The sequence below is a fragment of the Acinonyx jubatus genome, chromosome D4, assembly GCF_027475565.1.
Source record: "Acinonyx jubatus isolate Ajub_Pintada_27869175 chromosome D4, VMU_Ajub_asm_v1.0, whole genome shotgun sequence".
NCBI lineage: Eukaryota > Metazoa > Chordata > Mammalia > Carnivora > Felidae > Acinonyx > Acinonyx jubatus.
The window spans coordinates 58,518,289-58,541,183 of NC_069391.1; the positions used below are offsets into that span (position 1 = coordinate 58,518,289).

General features: G+C 33.7%; 1 protein-coding gene across 42 annotated transcripts in view; it reads left to right on the top strand.

Moving 5' to 3' along the window:
- Positions 1-22,895, top strand: part of PTPRD (protein tyrosine phosphatase receptor type D) — a 2,170,985-nt gene that overhangs the window by 968,008 nt on the left and 1,180,082 nt on the right. The window lies entirely within an intron of this gene.

Below are 22,895 nucleotides of genomic sequence, written 5' to 3' on the forward strand. Positions count from 1 at the left end.
TGACTGAAAAACTGGAGACCAACTCTTAGTTAATACACTTTTATGTTCCCCCCCCAAAAATGAAATTTTAGAAGTTAAAGCAAAATTATGTAAATCAAACCGATGCTATAGTATTTGAAATTAAATGACTTACAGCAATCATTAAATGAAATACTTTCTAAATCACTTGTATGTATATAATTTTTGCTATCAATTTTGCAATTTATGATAAAGAAAAGTAGTTACATTTTTACTTTTCCTAAAGGTTTTGAGATCTCCATATATTTTATAGCCTAACATGACTTATATAAACGTTATTTACTATTTCTCATAATTTTGAAACTTGGGGCAGCAAAGCTGGGTATAAAACTTTGTACTTCAACATCTTAGGGCTCTTCAATTTGTTTGGGCCCTTGGATTTATACTTGGTTTTATGTGACCAAGCGTCAGTTACTCATGGATGGAGGGATTCATTTCATTGTCCATCCCTGCCTAACATGGCCAACACAAAGGCACTGTGATCAAGACTGCAGTAGGTATTCAGTCATGATATTTACTCTTTTAGAGACATCCTGTATAGAAGTGTGTCTCAGTTATGCATTGCCTCTTTGAATCCCCCTTTAATCAAATATATGCAGCCTTTTAACCTAATCACTGTTCTTATAGAGTAAACTTGATCATTATTTTAAAAAGTGAATCATTTTTTTCCCCTTCCTACTCTTATTTTTATGTATTTTGTAATACAAACTAATCTTTAAGACACATAGAGGCCAATTTGGGGACCTTTAGAAAAAATAATTTTCTCTAAGATAACACAAGTTATCATTTACATAATTGAGAACTGTACAATATGGGATAGCTGATTGTTCACACAGACGTACATTGGGAGGGAGATAAAAAACTAGAAATGGTTTACTGGCATTATTGGTCATTAGGAAAAGGTGGAAGAGGAATATGGATAAAGAAGATTTCCTTCAATGAAAGAACTTTTCAAAGATTATATATGGAGGATTAAAATGCAGTAACATTGAAGAAACCACATGTCAAGGAAGAATCTATCCTGGCAAAGAATCCTTATATGTATGTTTTGTAATAATGAAAAAAATCATACTTACCCATAACCTATAAAAAAAAAAAAACAAGAAACATGATGTAGGATGAGTTTACTTATATACTGAATCATTTAATTCCTATATAAGTCTTTCAAGGCAGGAATTAAAGTCCTCACTTTAAATGTAAATACTTCAAACCATGATGAGATACCACCTCACACATGTCAGAATGGCTAACATTAACAACAAAGGAAATGACAGATGTTGTACTGTTGGTGGGAATGCAAACTTGTGAAGATACTCTGGAGAACTGTATGGAGTCCTCAAATACTTTAGAATAGAACTGCCCTATGACTCAGCAATTGCACTACTAGGTATTTACCCAAAAGTTACAAAAATACAGATTTGAAGGGTACATGCACTCTGATGTTTTTGGCAGTATTATCAACAATAACCAAACTATGGAGAGAGTCCATATGTCCACCGACTAATGATAAAGAAGATGTGGTACACACACACACACACACACACACACACACACACACACACAGTGGAATATTACTGAGCCATCAAAAAGAATGAAATTTTGCCATTTGCTGATATGTGGATGGAGCTAGAGTATATTATGCTAAACAAAACAAAGTCAGAGAAATATAAATACCATATGATTTCACTCATATGTGGAATTCAAGAAACAAAGCAGATGAACATACAGGAAGAAAGAAAAAAGGAAGCAAACCATAAGAGACTCAACAATAGAAAACAAACTTAGGGTTGCTGAAGGGGATATGGTCTAAATGGGTGATGGGTATTAAAGAGAGCATTTTTTGTGATGCCCACTGGGTGTTGTAAGTGATGAATCACTAAAGTCTATTCCTGAAACCAATATTACACTGTATGTTAACTAACTAGAATTTAAATGAAAAATTGAAAAAAGAAGAAAAGATAGATGTAAATAATAGTGCAATACAATCTTATACAGAATAAAACCACAATTGTTAAGAATGAATTAATTATTATTATTTCACCATGTGCTTAACACTTTCTAGATCCTGTTGTTTTTCAGGAGCATTGGTTTAAGTGTAGAAATGCAATATATTGGTGGGATCAGTAATTGTGATCACATTCAATATTTACAAGTCCATTTTCTTTTTAAAATTGCAAAGGGCTGCAATTAAAGAAGAAGAAACCGAGATTATTTGCATCATTTATTTTATTATTTAAATTTTTCAGATTAAAAGTTAATATTAACACATGTAATGATAACATAATATTTTCTAAAAAAGTCTCACTTACACAATTACATTTAATAAAAGCAAAGGTAGTAAAAAGAAGTGAATAATGTTATCTACTTTTGTGAAAAACATTAGGCTTTTTTGTTTGGGAATAAGATCTTTTTAAGAGTTTCATGAAAGTAATAGGTCATCTTCTCAGAAGAAGATCCCCATATGCATACACACTAACCTTCCAATCTTCAATCAATGAAAAGCACTTTTATGTATGCAGTAGTATGAAATATAGAATTCACAGATTTATGATGACCCACGGTCCTATTATTATTTATTCCCTGAAATATTCATGCTTACCTACAAGGACTCCAAACTCCCTTACCTTCCACTATTTGTTTTCCTTAGCACTTTGCACCATCTAACATGCTGTATACTTTACTCACATATATTAAGTGTTCATTTTCTGTTCCATTTCCTATAATACAGATTCCACCAGGGCAATGATTTCTATCTGCTATATTCAACAATGCACCTAGAACATTTCTGACACGAAGTGGTCCCTTATTATTTCCTGACCAATAAATAGATATGTGACTGGATATCTTGTGTTAAGAATAGGAATCTGAAATTTGAATTTAAGAGCCCCACACTGAATTGTTGATCTGCATATCCCTAATTTCATCCCTTCAAAAGTAACACATCATGCGTGCTTTCATAATATTTTAGGATGAGATAGTGAACATATAATCTTACAATAATCATATATTACTTATATGACTCGACAGATTGTTCCCTGATTTAGTAATAGAGTGTGGAGACCAAAGCCATCACTTCCAAGAAGATTATCAAATGCCATGTTAAGTGTCAGTTTAGATTGAAAGTTTCTTTAAGGGTAAATTGATTTCTTATAACCTCATAATGAAAAGAAAAAAAAATTATCGAAAGTCATTGTAACTCAGATATTATAAATGCTCAATTACACACACACACACACACACACACACACACACACAATTAAATCTTCTTCCCCAATGTATTTACCTGGATAATACCCATGGTTTTTTTTGTTTCATTTGTTGATTGGTTTTCATTATTTTATTTTGTTTTCCAGCTTTGTACCCTTTCTCTCATATTTTTGGGTCATTCTTCAATTAGAATATCCAGGTTTCATTACCAATGGTTAGACGAAACCAAGGACTAAAAAAGTCACCTAATAACCAAATGTATCATGAAATGCACAAGTAGAAAAAAAAAGTCTATAGCATCACTAGCCAATATATCTTTATCACAGCTACTATTGAGAAGACAGACTGATAAAATGTGGGAGGATAATTCAGATTTTGTGAGGAAGGAAAAAATGTTCTTACACTTAGGGACTATTCATTAAATTTTAGTACAACAGAAATTTTTTATATAGCTGAGTTATCAGTCAGTGAATGAAAACAGAAGGATGAACAGTTCTGTAATTGTTGTAGAATACTAGCCAAGTCTTGTGAGATTCATCCTAAGGATAAACAGGGAAGAAAGAACAGTTAAAGGAAGCTCATCAAATAGTTGATATTCGTTGTAGGGGAAGGCCTCTTGGTTGTGAGGAGGAAGCAGACAGATGTCAAAACTGTGTTCATAGCTCCTTCTTCTACAGTGACACAGATCCTGTTAGACACTTCTCACACTGAAATAAATTACTCTGTTCACATGCCAGTGTGCTAGACTAGAACACTTATTGTCCACGATATGCCTAAATCTTAAAACCGGGGCCGACTGGCAAACAATGAGTGAGTGAATGAGTGAATGAGATCTGTAATATTTATCAGTGGTATCCACAGAGAAAGATCTTATTATGTTTGTCTAAATAAGGAACATATTGGGGTGTAAGTATTTTACCTAAACTTGTCAGTTACACCCCTTCCTGCATTATTCAGTTTCAACTTAAATTTCATCATTATGTTCTCAAATAATTTGTGTTGCAAATACAGCTGGAAAGTCTTCCTGAACATTGGGAAAAAAAGCCTGAGTATTGAAAAGAAAATTAAAAAAAAAGTTACTGTGTTCTGTGTTTTCTCATACCACTGTGATACCATTTTTTGTTTGATTAGTCTGTGTATCCTACACTCGTATGAACACAACGATTATGATATTAACAATGTTAAATAATTATGTGCATTAACAGGATATATCTCCATTTGTTTAGGTCGTCTTTAATATCCTTCGACAGAGTTTCACAATTAGCCACATAAAGTCTGTAAATATTCTGCACTCAATGAACAACTAGATATTTTATAGCATTTGTTATTGTGAATGGTAGCATATATTTTATTCAATTTTCTAATTTGTTATTGCTATGTAGAGAAAAGTTTAAGGAAGGTCTAGAAATATAGATTATAACAATTAGAATTTGAGTTAAGGCATAGATAAAAACAAAAAAATAATAGACAATAAATTTGATGAAATTATTCAGGATGAATAATATTTAGGAAAAATAAAGATAAGAATGTAAGAAGAAAAGTAGAGAAAACAGGAGGAGAGAGTGAGAAGAACCAGTGTATGGTGTAAAGTTCTAGAAGGGAAAACTATAGATACTAGAAGAAGGATTGTGTCAAAACCTGGCCAGGAAAGTCCAGGGCTGTTCTGGCAGGACTTGGAGAAGCCCAGGAGGGCACAAGGCATCGTGGTTAAGGGCATGGACTTTAGGTTTTAATCAGTATCAGTTAAAGTCCCAACTCAGACATTTACTAAAAGAATGAGTGGCCTTGGATAACATATGCGCTTTTTCTAAAACTCAGTCACCCCATCTTCCTAAGGGGCATTACGTGAGTTCCTAATTTATGAAATTGTCATGGGACTCAGTGAGATAATACAAGGGCACTGTTCAGTATTGTGCCTGGTGTACAAGCACTCAGGGAATGTCACCTCTTTAGGATTCTAGAAGTGTAGTGCTACTTATATTAATATAATATACTAATGTATAATAAATTAATGTAATAATCAATAAATAATTACATATATTAATTTACTATTAATAATGTAATGATTAACATATTATACATATTGATATATTAGTACTAATTGTATGGGGGTATAGATGCTAAATAATACTCTTAAAACCTATAATGTGTTTAAATACAATGTTCTTTGGAGGTGAGAATACTTACCATGCATATCTAGCACTGTTATCATCCTGGTAGTAAGATAATCTTACTCTCATTTATCAGCCCCAATGGTTCCCATTGAGAGGGTTTAGGAACTAAGAATTTTGAGGAGCTAATTGTCAGACAAGGGGGCACTTTGTTAAAAAAAATACTGAAGCTTAGATCATCTGTCAAAATGACATGGCTGAGTGGTGATGAAGCCAAGATTCAAACCCATGTCCACGCTCTGTAAAAATTTCTTTCTCATAAGCTACTATGAGAGGAATTGAGCCACTGAAATGCAGAATAAATGATGGGGGGAGGGTTAAAAAGTAAATTTACCAATATTATAAAAAAGAAAGAAGGAAGGGAGAAAAAATGTGCTCTGAATAAATTTTAAATAGAATAAGAATTCATACCTAGTTTGTAACAATAAACTTTAAGACTTTATTAAAAGCAGTTTTAAAACTTCTGGGAAGGAGTTAATCAAAACATCTATATTAGTGGTGTCTAAAGAGTTCTTCATAACTTTCCATACTTTTCTCCCATGAGAATTTTATTACTTTTTAATAATTTCATTAAAAATGACTTTTTTAAACCAAATGTAGTAGTCAAGGTTCCAAAGGACAAGAAAAGACATTTGGACTTGGGATTTTGAAGGGAAGCAATAGTTTCTAATTATAATGAATTCAGAATACATTAAAAAAATAGTAACAAGCAGGCTTCACCCTTCTTCCTTCCTCTCCTCCTCTCACCTCACCCATTTTCCCTTTTATTTTTTTCTATAAATATGATAGTGCAGTTTGTGTGATGTAGAAGGGATCCAGTCCAACAGGATGAAGGAGGGCTTTCATCCAGTGCTAAGGTGGCTTTGCATCCAACAGGAGAGGAGAGAGCCATTTCTTATTTGGTAATCTTTCCACATTCTTGCATGTCCATGCCATGGTGAAAGCAAGGACCTTAGTTGTGAGTTTCTTGATACTGAGTAGTGGGGGCAGTGGGAGTACAAGCCCCAACATTTAGCTGTTTGCCCAAGTCCAGTGGCTGAAGTGCTGCATATGTGGCTGAATGCCATTTTCTCTTTCTCCTTGTCTCTGTTGCTTATCATACCATGGACCTTTTAGGTAGAGTCAGCACTCGAACAGGGACTCCTTCAAAACACTCAAGGAGGGGGATATTAAGTCCCATCTTTGAAAGGAGGACTCTCAAAGAGTTTTTCAACATATTTTTAAACAACCACTCTCTTTATATTATTTGCATATAAATGCAGAGAAAAATTAAAGTGTTATGTATAGGGAGCTAATTTAAAGAATAATCCCACACTCCAGTTTTTTAGTACAGGAGAGCAACATTATTAATTTCTACTGGTTATAAATTAATAATCAATTTTATAGGTTGCAATTAATGGTTAAAACAACTTCTCAAATTTAGAATATCTTAACCAAACTCTTCCAGTTTATAATTTGTACTAAATGATTAAATATTGGTATGCTACATTGAATATTTAACTCAAAACTGTTCCTGTACTCAGAACCCTGTAGAATACCAGTCTGCTGTAGATTATGATAGTTACCTACATAAATTAAAAACATCCCTGAGTGGGTACAGGTATAATTACTGTTGTGCCAAGTCATATTACATTTTTAATAGTGTCTATTCTGGTAAGCAAATATAGAAAATTTGGGGTGGATTTAAGGCAAAAATGAATTATATTGTAGAAGAACAAAATACATGTCTGTAAAATCTGATTCCTAAGAAAGCTAATTGAAATTTTCTTAGTGTCACTAAAATCCTGAAGTGTTGAGTGTATAATAATTTTTAGGAAAAAATCTTTAATCTTGATACATGGGTTTTGTATATAAACTTAACATGAAAAGTAGGCATGATGAAAAAAATAAGATGCTAACAAAAATATTAGTTATGGTATCGAGAAAAAATTGTGTTATTTTGTCAAAACTGCTAATTTAGAATTTGGCATACTATATTCTATTCTATATGCTATTTTCCTTCCAAAAATTTCAAATATCTCTGTATCTTTCCTTCTATTTCTTGTGCACTTGCCTCTTCCTGTCCATTTGAACTACTGAACTGAAACCACTTTCTCCACTATCATCCATGACACATCTTTTTATTTTTTATTTTAACAAATCACTGATCTTTTTACTTTTCCTATTTCTTCACTTTTCAGCACTATTGACTTCCTCTGGCTTTATACAATTCTTTCCCACCTTAGTTTTTGCAACTCTACAGTATTGTTATTTTTGAATAGTGTTCTAAGGATGCATATTTCTGTAATCATCAGGTTGAATGACCAATATTCAAGGGGTATCATCCTAAAGCAACTTTAGTAGGTTTCCTACTTCCCTTTTTGATTAATTTGTGGGATTACTTCTTTATTCCTAAATGGAATGTAAGCCAGCTTCCATGGTTTAATTGCTTTCGGGTATAAATCAGTACAATTAATATGCCATTATCAATTATAGTGATAAGCATTTTCATTTATTTTTTTAACTTTAGTTTTGAGAGAGTATAGGTGGGGGATGGGGAGAGAGAGAGAGAGAGAGAGAGAGAGAGAGAGAGAGAGAGAGAGAGAATCCCACGCAGGTTCCACACTGCCAGTGCAGAGCTTGACACAGGGCTTGAACCCACGAACACCTAGATCATGACCTAAGCCGAAGTTGGGCACTCAAGCAACTGAGCCACCCAGGAGCCCTCATAAGCATTGTAACTTTGTTTAAGGTTATGTCTTTTTCCTTCTTTCCTTTGAAAGGGCTGATATCCTGAAATGAGGGAGTTTACATGTGTTTGTCTTTGGGTTGTGCTTTTGATCCTGCCCTCATTCCCCCTCCATGTTAGAGCTAGGCAGATGTTGAAGGACCTATTCACTCTCTCTCATTATCTCCCTTAGTTTTTCAAAGACACTAGGAGCTTCTCACTGACAGCTTCTTTAACACGAGTCAATGCATTTCCATTCCTGCTAATTACTTTGTCCTTAATCCTAAAGCCTTCTTTCTCTGACCCATCCACTTTATTCATAGCAGAATAGTCTTGCCAAAACAATGGATCCCAATTTTATTAATGAAAAAGTTTGTTTACTTACTTGTGGGATTTGTGAATAATACCATATATAAAATTTATATTTTTGAAAGATATTTTAAATTAAGGGCAAAATGTGTTTTATATTTCTTTGTGTCCAGATATTTAGAATGAATTTAAGCTAATAATAGTTCAAGGTACTATCCAATTTATATACATAATACTAATAGGCTATTTAGATACCAGTTTAAAGAATATGGACTGTAAAGTCTTTAATGTTTAACCACATCCTAGATAACATTTTTTGACTCCTTGTTTGCCACTGTATCATCTGAAAGAAAACTTGCAATCAATCATTTCTTCTACATTTTGTGTTAGAAAAATGAGGCTAACATCACAAATGATATATGAGGTGATGTTTTAAAAATATTTTTTGTGTATTTAACAATAACAGTTGACCTCCCTAAATTAAAAAAAACAATGAGGTTCTCTATAAAGTGGACAATGGGAAAAAATATAGTATGATATCATCCCCCTGAGAACCATTAAGGAGATACAAAAGGTACCTCTGAATAGTTTATTGAATATATAATGTTGTTTACATATAATACATGTATAATATGTAGGATATGCAGACAAGAAGTAATCTATTGGCATGCCATTTTTTTTCTCTAAAAATATTCACTAAAGAAACCTCTAATATTGTCTACTTTTTAAGTTGTCATTGTGACTGAAATATTAGGATACACAGTAAATTGATATCTATTTAACTTAAGTATTATGATGAACAGAGTACATATACGTATTCCTTGGCCCGTGAATAAATACATGTACCATAGTTATTCTGTTTTTTCTTAGTTAAACACGAGCTTTTTCAAAGGATGTGTGTGCTCCTGGGTTAATGAGCATTCCAAAGAAAATAATGTTTCAAAATAGATGATAATAGAAATAATGTTTTGCATTAACTACATACTATAGTCCATCTTGAGAACAGACAAAACACTTTAACACTGGTATCAAGGAAAATATATCTGAGCCACTTATCTTTGAATGCTTGTGTTTTATTTATTTTTTGTTCTATTTGATTATAGTCTTCCTTTGTGCTGAAAACAACCCATACTAAACTGACAGTTTTAATGCAACAAGGATACTATAGAATTGTAAAACTCACTTCATTAACCACTGCCCATCATTTACGGTAGCATCACAGTGCTATCCTACACTACCATGTCAATAGTTAGCCAAGACTCCAACCACCTTTACTCAGGCTGCGCGTGTCTTAAATCGCTGGGAAGTAGATATCTTCTTTGGGTAATGAAAAGGGTACTGAAGTCCTGAAGGATGTCACTCCTCCTGCATGGTGAGTTGGTGGGGTGCTGGGTTATGTTGAGTAAGGAAGTTCTCCAGGTAACAGTTGCATTCCTTCAACAAAGGCTAATGATCAGAGGGACAATGACTCTAGTTCCCCAATGACCTTAACCTTGGCTCTCCCCTAGTTTTATTTCAGGACAAAGCACCCTTTCACTTCTTAGGAAAATTATCTCCACTCTTGGGGATGCTCTCTGGGAATGTCCCCATGCTCAATCTCTTGGCATTTGTCCTCCACCTTCTTGTAATCTGGAGCGACTCCATCTCACATACTCACAATATTCTTTTTTATTTAACATAATTGATTGTCAAATTGGTTTCCATACAACACCCAGTGCTCATCCCAACAAGTGCCCTTCTCTCCCCCACCCCCCCATCAACCCTCAGTTTTTTCCCAGTATTTAAGAGTCTCTTAGGGTTTGCCTCCCTCCCTTTCTGTAACTTCCTTCTCACATACTCAACATTTCCCTCCCTTTTGCCACAAAACCCCTTTTATCATATTCTCTCACAGGAAGTCTTTAATGGACTATTAATATCCAAGCCACAACAACAAAACCATGTTTCCCTTTCTTTAAGGAGAAAGATTGTTCAATATTCAAACCTTTGCAGACGTGCATACAGATATAATATTAGTCACACATTCATGTACATATACATGTTTGTATTCTTTGCCCCCTCTGCAGTGGAGAAAATGAAGCTAATATTTTTTCTATAGCTATGTTTATGAAGGTGGGTAATTACACCAGTGCTACTATGCATCCTCCAACTGTTCATTATAGAAGTAAAAATGAAAAGAGAAAACCTTATTTGCACTAGCCACATAGATTTATTCTCTAAATATTTTAATTATCAGTATCATCATCATAGCTGATATTTGGTGAAGAATTACTATGAGCCAGAACTTTTCTGCACACTTTGCATGCATCGTATCAGTTAATCCTTGTAATCAAGTATAAACTCTGTATCTCCATTTGGAGTAATTGGGTCTTAAAAGAATTTTAATATTATATGCAAAAAATATATGTTCAGTTCTGAGGCAAAAATTTATCCATTTTATATATATTTTTTTATTTTTTTAAGGTTTATTTAGTTTGAAAGAGAGAGAGAGAGAGAGAGAGAGAGAGAGAGAATCCCCAGCAGGCCCTGTGCTGTCAGGGCAGAGCACAACATAGGGCTCACCCCCCAAATTTACTCAATTTTAATTTTTATATATTACTATTTAAAGCTGACCATTTAATGATACTTATTGGTCATTTGAATCAATCCATGCCATTTCATCTTTCTTAAGTCATTGGAAGAATATTTATTCCTAAAGATTTGAAATATTGAAAATTATGTAATAGTGAGAAAAAATACAATAGTTTTGTCTGATATGTGATTAATTTTTAACATTTGAGAGTAAAAAAAGCACACCATAGTAGCATATAGCAGATAAGTTTAGTAAAATCAATTAAAAACATTTATACATTTCTTCCATAGAAAAATTTGAGGTTTTTGATTACAGATATATTTACTTTTTTCCATATATCTCCTAATATATGTTTTCTTTTACAAATGTTTTTGTTAATTTAAATCTGGTGACATGTTCTCTTTTTATCTCTTTTAAATATAAGACAAATAATGCTGATTTGTAGCAATTAAGACAAGTTGTATGTTTCTGATTTGTCAGTAAGCCCATGGAAAATAGGATATTTCTTAGGTAGTTAATCAGAGCTCTAAGACAACATTCAACACATAGTGTTCCAGTGATATTTCAAAATGCTTAACAGCATTAGATAGCTTTTGAAGTAATTATGACTGCTATTCACAAATACAGTACTAAGATTTATGTGTCACTGGATTTTTCTTTTTTGAATCTAAAATGCCATAAGCTGTGAGACAAATCATTATTTTTATGGAGCTCTACAAAGGGAGAAAAAGAAAAGCTAAATTATCCCATTGGGTATGCATCTTGATTTTAGAGTTGTTAAAATTTGAAAAACAACATATGGTAAACACATGTAGCAGTAATTGTTACTATTGGCAGATATATAAAGTGGTGTTTATGAGCAACAGAAATAGGCACAAACACACAGAGCTAGTGGGAGTAGAAGCTGGTACATCCTTCCTTGAAGTCATTTTGGTAATGCCAATCCAGGGTTGTAAAACCATTCATATCTTTTGGCTCTGTAATTCCTCTTAACCAAAAGGATTAGTGAATGATCTGCAAATATTTAGAAGCACCTTCTACATGTTAGGTTCTGTTCCAAGCATTGGGATATGGTAAATGAGGGAACAAAGATCCTTGCCCTTTTGAGTGTAGAAAATGATCTAGTAGAGTATAGAAAATGATCATGATATATAGTGCCTTGAATAAAATTCTTTGTAGAACAGTATCTGTCGTATGCTTCTAATTTGTAAATGTATTTTAGCATGTAAAAACTTTGCAAACCCCACAGTAAGTGATTGGCATAATGTATCTTGCCAATTGAATTTTAATTCCATTTGGGTTTTATTTTATAAATTCTACCAGACTTGATTATTAAAAATGTAAATAACTTACATGGGCATGTTTCAGTTTTACTAACCAATCTATATGGATCATATTTTTATTCTGTTTTTGTAAATCTTCAGTTCTCAAAATAGTCTTTATGAGATCATGAGCCTTGAGAGGCCAAGAGTGCATAAGTGGGATTCTGTTAGGTAAGCATAGACTCCATGGTTCTTAAAGGGGGATGTCCTGATCATCAGCATCAACAGCCTTTGAGAACTGGTTAAAAATGCAAATTTAGGTACTCCACACCTCACCTAATAAATCAGAAGCTCTGGGGGCATGGCCCAGATATCTTTGGATGACTGAGCCATTCTGGTGTGTTCTGAAGTTTGAGAGGCACTGTAATAACTTATACTCAATTGGAAAGAAGCAAACCAATGTTTGTGGAGCAGCTACCAAGAATCGGTCACCATAGTGGCCAATTCAAGTAAATTACTCCATATAAATTCTAATAGAATACAAGAATTTGTTGTTAGCAGACTCCTCTCCTAACTAGATCTCTGCCCTTGGGCAAGTTATTTACCTGCTCTGTTCCTCAGTTAATTTATCTATAAAATAGAATATAATAGAAGTGCCCTGCTACTTTGGGTCATTAGGAGGATTAGTTAAATTGACTAGTGTATGAAAAATTCTAGAACACCTGTAATTCTTGTTTGTTATCATTATTATTATTATTGTCAATTATAACTGTTATTGCTGCAGCCTCAGTAAGTCAAATAACTTGCCAGATGTCATACAATGAAACTTTAATCCTAGGTTTGATACAGCCTGAATCTGTTTCTAGGTTTGTCTTCTTCTAAAGGAAGATCTGTTTTTTCTTCCTTTTCCCATTATGTACAATTATTATATTTGTATCATATATTTTGTCTTCTATATACATATACATTTCCTCTTCCTTTATTGTTTAACATTGATATGATACACTGGGCTCGCTAACTAAATATCATAAGAGGGGGTAATGCTTTATATTTCCTAATATCTGATATTGTATTTAGACATATAATAGATACTTAGTAAACACTCATAATTGATCAGGAAGAAGAAATCTGTGGCTAAATCTTTCTTCAGATGCTAATAAAATGGAATAAGTATGCTATGCTAGTGAAATCAGAGATTAAGGAGCTATGTTAACCAAAATATTTTTCCCTCTATTTTTAATAGGCATATGTCAGAATAGCCAACAAATGTAAACAAAGTTATAAACTTACATGGTACCTGACTAATCCCTTTCACTTATCAATGTTCAAGCTATCTAGTAAAAGTGGTATAGAAATATGCAAATGTTCATTTTTTTATTAAAAAAAGAAAGAAACCAGGTATTAAGAAGTTGAAAGAAATGTATTTTGCCTCACAGAATTGTGAGAAATAATGTTGTATCTGAGACTAATTAAAGTATCTTTAATGTACTCTGTATAAGTTTCATATTGAGCAATCAACAACTAGAAGAAATAAAAATGTTTAATAAAATATCTTCAACATTAAAAATAACAAACGCTTTGGCATACAAAACTCAACTGACATAATTATAACTTCACTACATACTCATATTCACATAATAATTCCCACTATGACAATTATATTAGATTTGTTATTGTATTCAATATTTATTGAATGTATATATATTTCTCAAATATTCTTTTTTGATGATGGGAGGTTTAAACAATCTGTCATCAAGGCTACATAAGGCAGTATAAAATATAACTAGTGGCTAAGTGGAGGGATGCTCCTATGATTGGAGGGGAAAATGAAAAGTAAGGTATGCAAGACTAATAAACAAATAGACAACAGCCAGACGGTATATGATAATAGAATTCTGACCAGTAAGGCTAGAAAGACAAATTACAACCTCTCCAGAAGTTGGCTCTGAATGGTCAGGGAAATCTAGTCAGTGCAAGACATTTTCAGGAGAATGACAGCCAATTTCCTTCATTTTCAGTCCCCACTCCTTACCTTGTGCTTCTATCTGCTAACAAACCAGAGAAAGCCAAATATGCTCCCAAACCAATCACAGGATATTCTCCTTGCAGTTAGCCCACTCCAGCTTTTCCATGCTAATAGCCTCCATTCAGAGCATGCCTGAGGCTTTCCTTTATTCACTACAAGCTCTTTGACCTCAGTCTTGGCAACTATTTTTTTTTTGGATGTGGCACCCAAAGCAAAGGCAACAAAAGCAACAAATAAATAAATGGGGCTACATCAAACTAAAAAGCTTCTGCACAGCCAAGGAAGCCATTAGCAAAATGAAAAGGCAACCCACATAGTGGGAAAATATTTGCAAACCATTTATTTGATAAGAAATTAATATCCCATATATATAAAGAACTCATATAACTTGATAAACATAACTAAACAAATCTAATCTAAAAATAGGTGGCTCAGTTGGTTAAGTGTCCAACTTTAGCTCAGGTCATGATCTTACAGTTCATGAGTTTGAGCCCCACATCGGGCTCTGTGCTGACAGTGTAGAGCCTGCATGGGATTCTCTTTCTCCTTCTCTTTCTGACCCTCCCCTACTCAATCTCTCTCTCTCTCTCTCTCTCTCTCTCTCTCTCTCTCTCTCTCTCTCTTTCAAAATAAATAAATAAAATTTAAAAATAGGCAGAGGAGGGATGTCTGGGTGGCTCAGTCAGTTGAGCATCTGACTCTTGATTTCAGCTCAGGTCATGATCCTTGGGTTGTGGGATCAAGCCCAGCTTTGGGCTCTGCACTGAGCGTGGGGCCTGCTTAAGTCTCTCTCTCTCTCTCTCTCTCTCTCTGTCTCTCTCTCTCCCTCTCCCGCCCCCTCCCCCTTCCCTTACCCTTCCCTCTTTCTCTCTCTCTCCCTCCTTCCCTCCCTCCAACTCCCTTTCCCTTTCCCTCTTCCTCTTCCTCTCCTTCTGCCCCTCTCCTCCACTCACACACACACACACTCTCTCTCAAATAAAAGAAAATAGGAAGTGGAACTGATTAGACATTTTTCCAAGGAAGATCTACAAATAGCCAACAGATACATGAAAAGATGCTCAACATTAGTAATGAAAATCAAACTGCACTGATATATCACCTCACACTTGTTACAATGGCTATATTAAAAAAGACAAGAGACAACATGTGTTGGCAAAAATATGGAGGAAAAAGAATCCTTGTGTGCCACTGGTAGGAATGTAAGTTGATATAGCTACTATGAAAAATAAGATGAAAGTTTCTCAAAAAATTAAAAATAGAATGACCATATGATCCAGAAATCCCACTTCTGGGTATATCTCCAATGAATATAGGACTGAATGAAGCTCCAAAGCTGATTCGAGCTTCTGCAACAGTTGAAGTGAGACAAAAATTAATGTTGCTATAGTAACCAATTAATTCACATAAAGGTTAAACCAGTCCTGTGAACTTTCACACATTCTTACAGATTTTGCAATATAATCATCTCCAGTAACTAAAGAATCATTATATGATGCTGGAGTTACACTTAATTTACATTTCTTCTCAAATGTGTAGGTATCTATAGCATGGCAACGTTTTTCTCTTTTTACTTTATTTTATTTTAAATTCCAGTTTAGTTAACATACACTCTATGTTAGTTTCAGGTGTACAATATAGTGAATGAATTCCAACTTTTATGATGATATTATTTTTTGAACTCTACAAATTAGTGTGGCTGAATGTCAACTTCAGAAAATTATGATTGTGTCATTCATGAAAAGTTTGGAGGATCTTTTTATTGTGTATCCATTTATAGTTTGATTTTACTGTTGCCAATCATATCCACACAACAGGAAACATTTTTTTTTTAGTTTTATTTATTTAAGTAATCTCTACACCCATGTGGGGCTTGAACTCACATCCCTGAGATCAAGAGCCTCATGCTCCCCTGACTGTGTCAACCAGGTGCCTTAACAGGAAACATTTTTTTTAAGTTTATTAATTTATTTTTAGAGAGAGAGAGAGAATGAGCAGGAGCAAGGGAGGGATAGAGAGAGAGGAAGAGAGAATCCCAAGTAGGCTCCACACTGTCAACACAAAGCCAGGTGTGAGGCTTGATCTCACAAACTGTGAGATCATGACCTGAGCTGAAATCAAGAGTTAGACGCTTAACTGACAGAGCCACCTAGATGTCCCCAACAGGAATCATTTTTTTAAATGTTTATTTAGTTTTGACAGAGAGAGAGAGACAGAGCATGAGCAGGGGAGGGGCATAGAGAGAGACACACAGAATCCGAAGCAGGATCTAGGATCTGAGCTGTCAGCACAGAGCCCGATGCAGGGCTCGAACTCACAGACCGTGAGATCATGACCTGAGCGAAAGTCGGACGCTCAACAGACTGAGCTACCCAGGCGCCCCATGGAAACATTTTTTATAAAAGTTTGGTGTTTTGAATAATTTGGAGAGGAGTTTGTTTCAGACTAGTGATGTCTGAGCCAAAATATCAAACATAAGGATCTATACATTTTAGATTAAAAGTTTTAAATCCCCACCACCAAAACGGATTGTTTAATGTTGTTTCTTTGAAACCAGAAATATTTGTAATCAGTACTTTTATACTTTTTTCAAGGATAAAACTTTGTTTAGTGTTTTTTAACATTTTGGTTTCCTTACAAGCACAATTTCAAAACATACTCGTTTAGTTACAAAGTTATCAAAGGCACCACTGCCAACACAAATATCAGCATATAATGCTTATTGGCAATTTTTTTGTTTTTCTAATCATGAATTGTGTTATTAAGTAGTTTTCAAATAACTTCCCAGCATATAATAAAATCCTCACAGAAGCCCTGGATGGTAAATATTTGGTCATGGTGTTACTTAATTCAGGAATAGCCTCTTTCCTCAGTAGGTTGTAGATTATGGAAGACAGATTTTTTTTTGTATTGTTATTTTTATTTCCCCAATCTCTACAAACATGGTAATGTGTAGTAGGAAATTAATAAATTCAGCTGAATTTGAGTTCCCAAAGAATACGCCATGCAATTTTCTAGCACAGTAAAATGTATTCAAATTATTATATAGATCAAATTAAACTAATAGGATGATATAAGGCACACCCACTTTTAATAACATTTTTATTGAGATATAATCACATACCATAAAATTCATTTTTTGTATAACTTTTTAAAGGGAACACTTTAAAAATAAATAAAGGGAACACTTTATTGGGTTTCATATATTTGGCTTTGTACAAACACTATCTTATTTTAGAATGTTTTTATTTTCAAAAGAGAAATTCTGTACCCATCTTCTCACTCCTTGGTCCCTAAAAACCCCAATCTAGTTTCTGTCTGTATAGAGTTTATTTCTTGCTTACTCAAGAGATAATCCTTCCAAGCTTGAGATGACACTCCCTGTTGTAAGGATCCAGACTTCTCCCATTTTAGTATTCTGCTTGGGAGTTTAACAGAGCAAGGAGGTGAGGGTAGTGTGTCAGATACAAAATGACTGTGGGGGCTCCAAGTCTTTATTCCACATTCTATCTAGAAATTAATGGGAGAAATGGACAAGGATACTTTCTACATTCAGTGGCACTTTCTAGAAGTCACTCAGTCCACTTCCACATACATGCTTTTCCAGGACTTAGTCTCATGGCACCAAGTCTAAGGATCATAATCTGATTCCAGAAGGCCATGAACCTCGCTAAAATCAGTGGTTCTCTTATTTAAAACAATATTATATGAATAGGGGGATAACTATGATGTTCTGCAATGGTGTTAAACCCTCTTGAACTTAATAGGCTTATTAGATTGAAATTTGAAACATCTAAAGAGAAATCCTTTCAAAAGTGCATAGACTATTATAGCAGAGTATCTAGTGGTTTTTGATAGTGGCAACCAAATATTGCATCATTAAATGTAATATCACTCACCTGAATATAAAATCTGTGAGACTAGACCATATTTGTATTGTTTATCTCTTTAACCTCACACTCTGATATAATAGTGCCTGACACATAGTTGCTCCATAAGTATCTGTTGGATAGATGAATTAATATATATATATATATATATATATATATATATATACACATATATATATGTATATGCATACATATATATATGCATATACATATATATATGTATGTATATCATTGTAGTTACATGGCATATTTACATAGATCTAATCATGGGAGGAGTTGATACTCCCCAAACCCATCACTGCCTGTCACTCCAATTTTCCTAGAGTTTAAGAAAAAAAAAAAAAAAGATCTTTGAAAAAAAATGATGCTTTGAAGGAAATGATTTAGGTACTGAAAAAGACATTGAGAAAGTATGGCTAGTACTGGGGTAAGCTGAAATCCATTACCTAAATACAGGATAGTTTTCTTCCTAAGAGTCTAACTGCGATCATTTCTTTATTGGACCACTTAGGTATTCTTTAGTTATTTATTGAGAGTTTGTAATATGCCAAGTTTCACTGAAACAGCCAATTTTTTTCCCAAACATGTTGCCTATAATTATAATAAGAGTTGTGTTTCTGAGATGATAAGCTTGGCAGTCTTAAAAGAAGTGAGAGTTCAAAGTTGTTTTTTTACACATTATTTGCATTTTTCTAAATGAATACAAGGCTATCTCGTTTTCCAAGTAAGCATTGCTGATAACCCCTACCAAAATTGTGCATATATTACATGAAATTTACATATTTTGTAAAATCTCATGCATTCTTGAATTTATTGGCAGAAAATTCTAGAAATCGGCATGTCTGCTAAATAATGCATCATTTCAGTTTAACATTTAATGAGCTAGAGACTGAGGGGCTGTAACTACCTACAATTAATCATAATATAATGGTGTTATAAGACTATTTGCTATTCTTATGTTTTTTTTTAATTAGGGTGTAGTCGTAGCTCTACTTTAAGAAGTTGAAGTTTTAAGTTTCTCTCTAAATGAACTAAAAGGAGAGCCTCTAATTTCTTTCACAACTCTCTCCCATTAGAAGAATCAGAATCTCTATGTTGCATCATATGAGAGAGTTTGTGTTTGAAACTCAGCTGTGCTTTTTTCTTACTCTGTGTGCTCTTGAGCACATTTATTAAGTTTTCTGGTAATTTTCTCATCTATGAGATTAGGGTGACTGTAATACTTGTTAGGACTGCTATAGGAATTAAATGAGATGAACTTATAGCACTTAGCATAATTCTTGACACAGTATATATTCAATAAATACTATTATTACTACCTAGGACCAACAACCAAGGTGATGGTAGACACATATTAAATGTGTAATTACATGTGCGTGATGCCAAACTTGAAAAAATGTAAACATGTGCATTGAAATACCATTTGTAAGAATACTGCAAAATGATCAATTATCATGTAGAGACTACTATGTAATGATTCATAGCACAGTCTCTGAAGCCAGGATCTCTTTGTTTAGGAGAAAAAAAAAAACAAAGAAGAAGAAAAGGGTAATAAAGGACAGCTCAGTTCATTTAGAAAGTAGAGATTCACTTGTAAGAATTAAATTAGTTAATTCATACAAAATACTAAGACCAGTGCTTGGCATATGCTATATATTCAGTAAATAGATCTATTAATATTATCCTACCCTGATATATGAACTAATTGGGATTCTGAACTTAATTAAGGTTGGGTTGAATTTTGACTTCACAATATATTAGCAGTAAGACATTTTGGAGTTTATTTAGCAACAGTTAGCTTCCAATCTCTTATCTGAAAATATGGAAAATAATCTCTAATACAAGAGACTTTTATGAGTATCAATGTAGGATACATGACAAAAAGTGTAGAAATCTTATCACTGTACTATTTACCAATTGCTTATTAACTATGATTTTCCTAAACTTATCAAACCAATATTTACATTTATTTACTATTATTTAAAATTGTTTATAATTATTTAAAATAATTTCACAACCTTTAGGTTTCCAGATCATTTTAAAATTCAGCTTCCTCTCACTCCTTCCAAACTATTGAATTCCTGTGAACAAGCCAGGAAAAGAGAACACTGTCTAATTATTTTTAGCATCAGAGAAAACCACCATCTGAAATGCTGATCCATGAATTTCTTCAAACTCTGAGTCACATATCTGATAAATGCATTCACTAATAACATTAATTAATTTATAGAAATATTAATTCAAATGTAACTTTTCAAGATTTCTGCAGTACTTTGACAGCTATGTAGGCATATGATAGGTTTAAGATGTTAGAATTTCAGAATTACCAAAAGTGCAATTTTGCTTTGGTCTGCTTACTTCACTTGGCATAAATTCTTTCTGAATGGTTATCCTTACATGGGCAAGTAGTAGAAATGAAAGGAGTATATCTGATCAAGTCTATTTACTAGAATCTTATCTCTAAAATAAAATTTCCTGAAATGCATCAATGATAAAACTCTAACATTGTGCCAATGTCACTGATAGTTTAATTACTGATCCATCATTACAAACTGTTCCCTAAAAAATAGTTATCTTATCCACATATTGTTAAAATTTATTTTCTCTCTCATTTATTTTCTTTAATTATGTCTCAATACTCAGTATTCTTGACTGAGTCAGGCCATGTAAATCATTGTAAAAATAGAATAAAGTTTGGGTAAACCATATTTCTGCTTTGGCTTTCTTATGTGTCTAAAATCACTTCTCTGGCTCGGCTTTGGCTTTGAAGAAAAACTAGCCAAATGTGTTCAACATAATTTCTGGAATTCCTGAATTTACACATGGGTAGTGACATATAGTCTGAGTGCCTAACATATCTACTCAGTATAACAATGTCCATAATCCAAACAAGGATGTCCTTTGGATTTACTGTTATTATCTAAATATTCACATTCAGATATAGATAAACATTCTACATATAACTGGAAGATATAAATTCCCTTATGTGCTTTTTATGTTGAAATTCTATTATTCAGTTAAAACTGTCAATTTAATATTGCAGATATGCAACATAGTGCCTGCAGGAGTAATCTAGCATCTGATAGTGCTACAGGAAATTATTGTTCCTGCACTATAATGTGAAACCTTAAAGCTTGACTTTAAATATTTAATAATAAAATGATAATAACAATTAAAAATTTTATTATATGTATCCAAAGCATTCATTTCACTATGGTAATACTTTGCTTCAGCCACATGTGGATTCTAACACGTAACCGTTTTACATTTACCCCCAATTGAATTTGATGCACCTCTTGATAAAAATGGGGAGCAGAGGGGAAAGTCTCAATATAATTCCTTGATTGACTTGAAGTATAAGCATTCAGAGCACAATATGTTCTTGGGAAAGTCTTCCTCTTTAGCAAGTATCAGTAGAAAGCAAATCTTTTTTTTTTTTATGTTTATTTATTTATTTTGAAAGAGAGGGTGAGACAGAATCCCAAGCAGATTTGACACTCAGCTCATAGCCTGATGTGGGGCTCAGTCTCATGACCCTGAGATCATGACTTGAGCCAAAATCAAGAATCAGCTGTTTGACTGAGACATCCAGGTGCTCCCAGAAGTAGACCTTTTGAAGTCCTCTTCTCACTCCTTGTTTCTGCAGGGAAAATAAAAGCAGAATGCAATAGAGAATGAATAGCGTGTTCACATGGTTAATCCATGTGCACTGGAATTTGTAAAAAGAGTGGGTGGGACAGAAACCTGTGGAAGGCTGGGAAGCAGTGTCTACCCACTTGGGAACAAGGAGACCTGGGATAATGGCAATAACTGGAATGAAATACAATGGACTGAGAATCAAAGATTCAGAATGCAGTTCAGTCCTTGCCACCAGTTAGTTCAGTGACTTTGGATTTTTTAAAATTTTTTTTAATGTGTATTTATTTTTGAGAGAGATAGAGTGAGAGAGAGAGAGAGTGAGCGATCAGGGGAGGGGCAGAGAGAGAGAGAGCTCCAGGCTTTCAGCTGTCAGCACAGAGCCCCACTCAAGGCTTGAACCTATGAACCATGGGATCATGACCTGAGCCGAAGCCAGATGCTTAACCGACTGAACCACCCAGGCGCCCAGTTCAGTGACTTTGACCAAGAAAGCCTGAGAAGTCATTATTAAAGATTTTACTGCACACATACATTTCAATTTGCAGAATAAGAATAATACATTTTAATGTGAATGTTCACACCTCAGTGATAGTGATATTTTGATTTCCACTAACATTTCATCAGAAGGATACTGGAAACATTTCATTTCAGTCGTCAAGTGGTTCTTTTAGTATCAGAATCATTTCTGCATATTATAATTCCTCCTAAGAGTTAAATATCATTCTTTTGTGAGACAAACTATGTTATATTATGTTCCCTTCAGTTGCAGTAGAAAATGGTTGGAATAATTCAATGCATAGAACTTTGAGAAAAACCTATCCTTAAAAACAACACTACTCATTAAGACATTGACTACTAGATTCAATCTGTTATGGTTTCTCTCTTCTATTAACTTAAATTGTGATACATCACACAGTAGAGCACCTGCCTATATACCAGTCATTCAGTTTTCTAAAAGGTTCATAAATGCTACTAATTTCTTCACGTATAGCAAGATTGAATCTTCAGTGTATTCTTTTATCCATTTAGAGCAGAATCTGCCTAGAAGTAAACAAATCCAAGGGCTTAATAAATATGTGTTAATTAGTAAGTCAGCACTG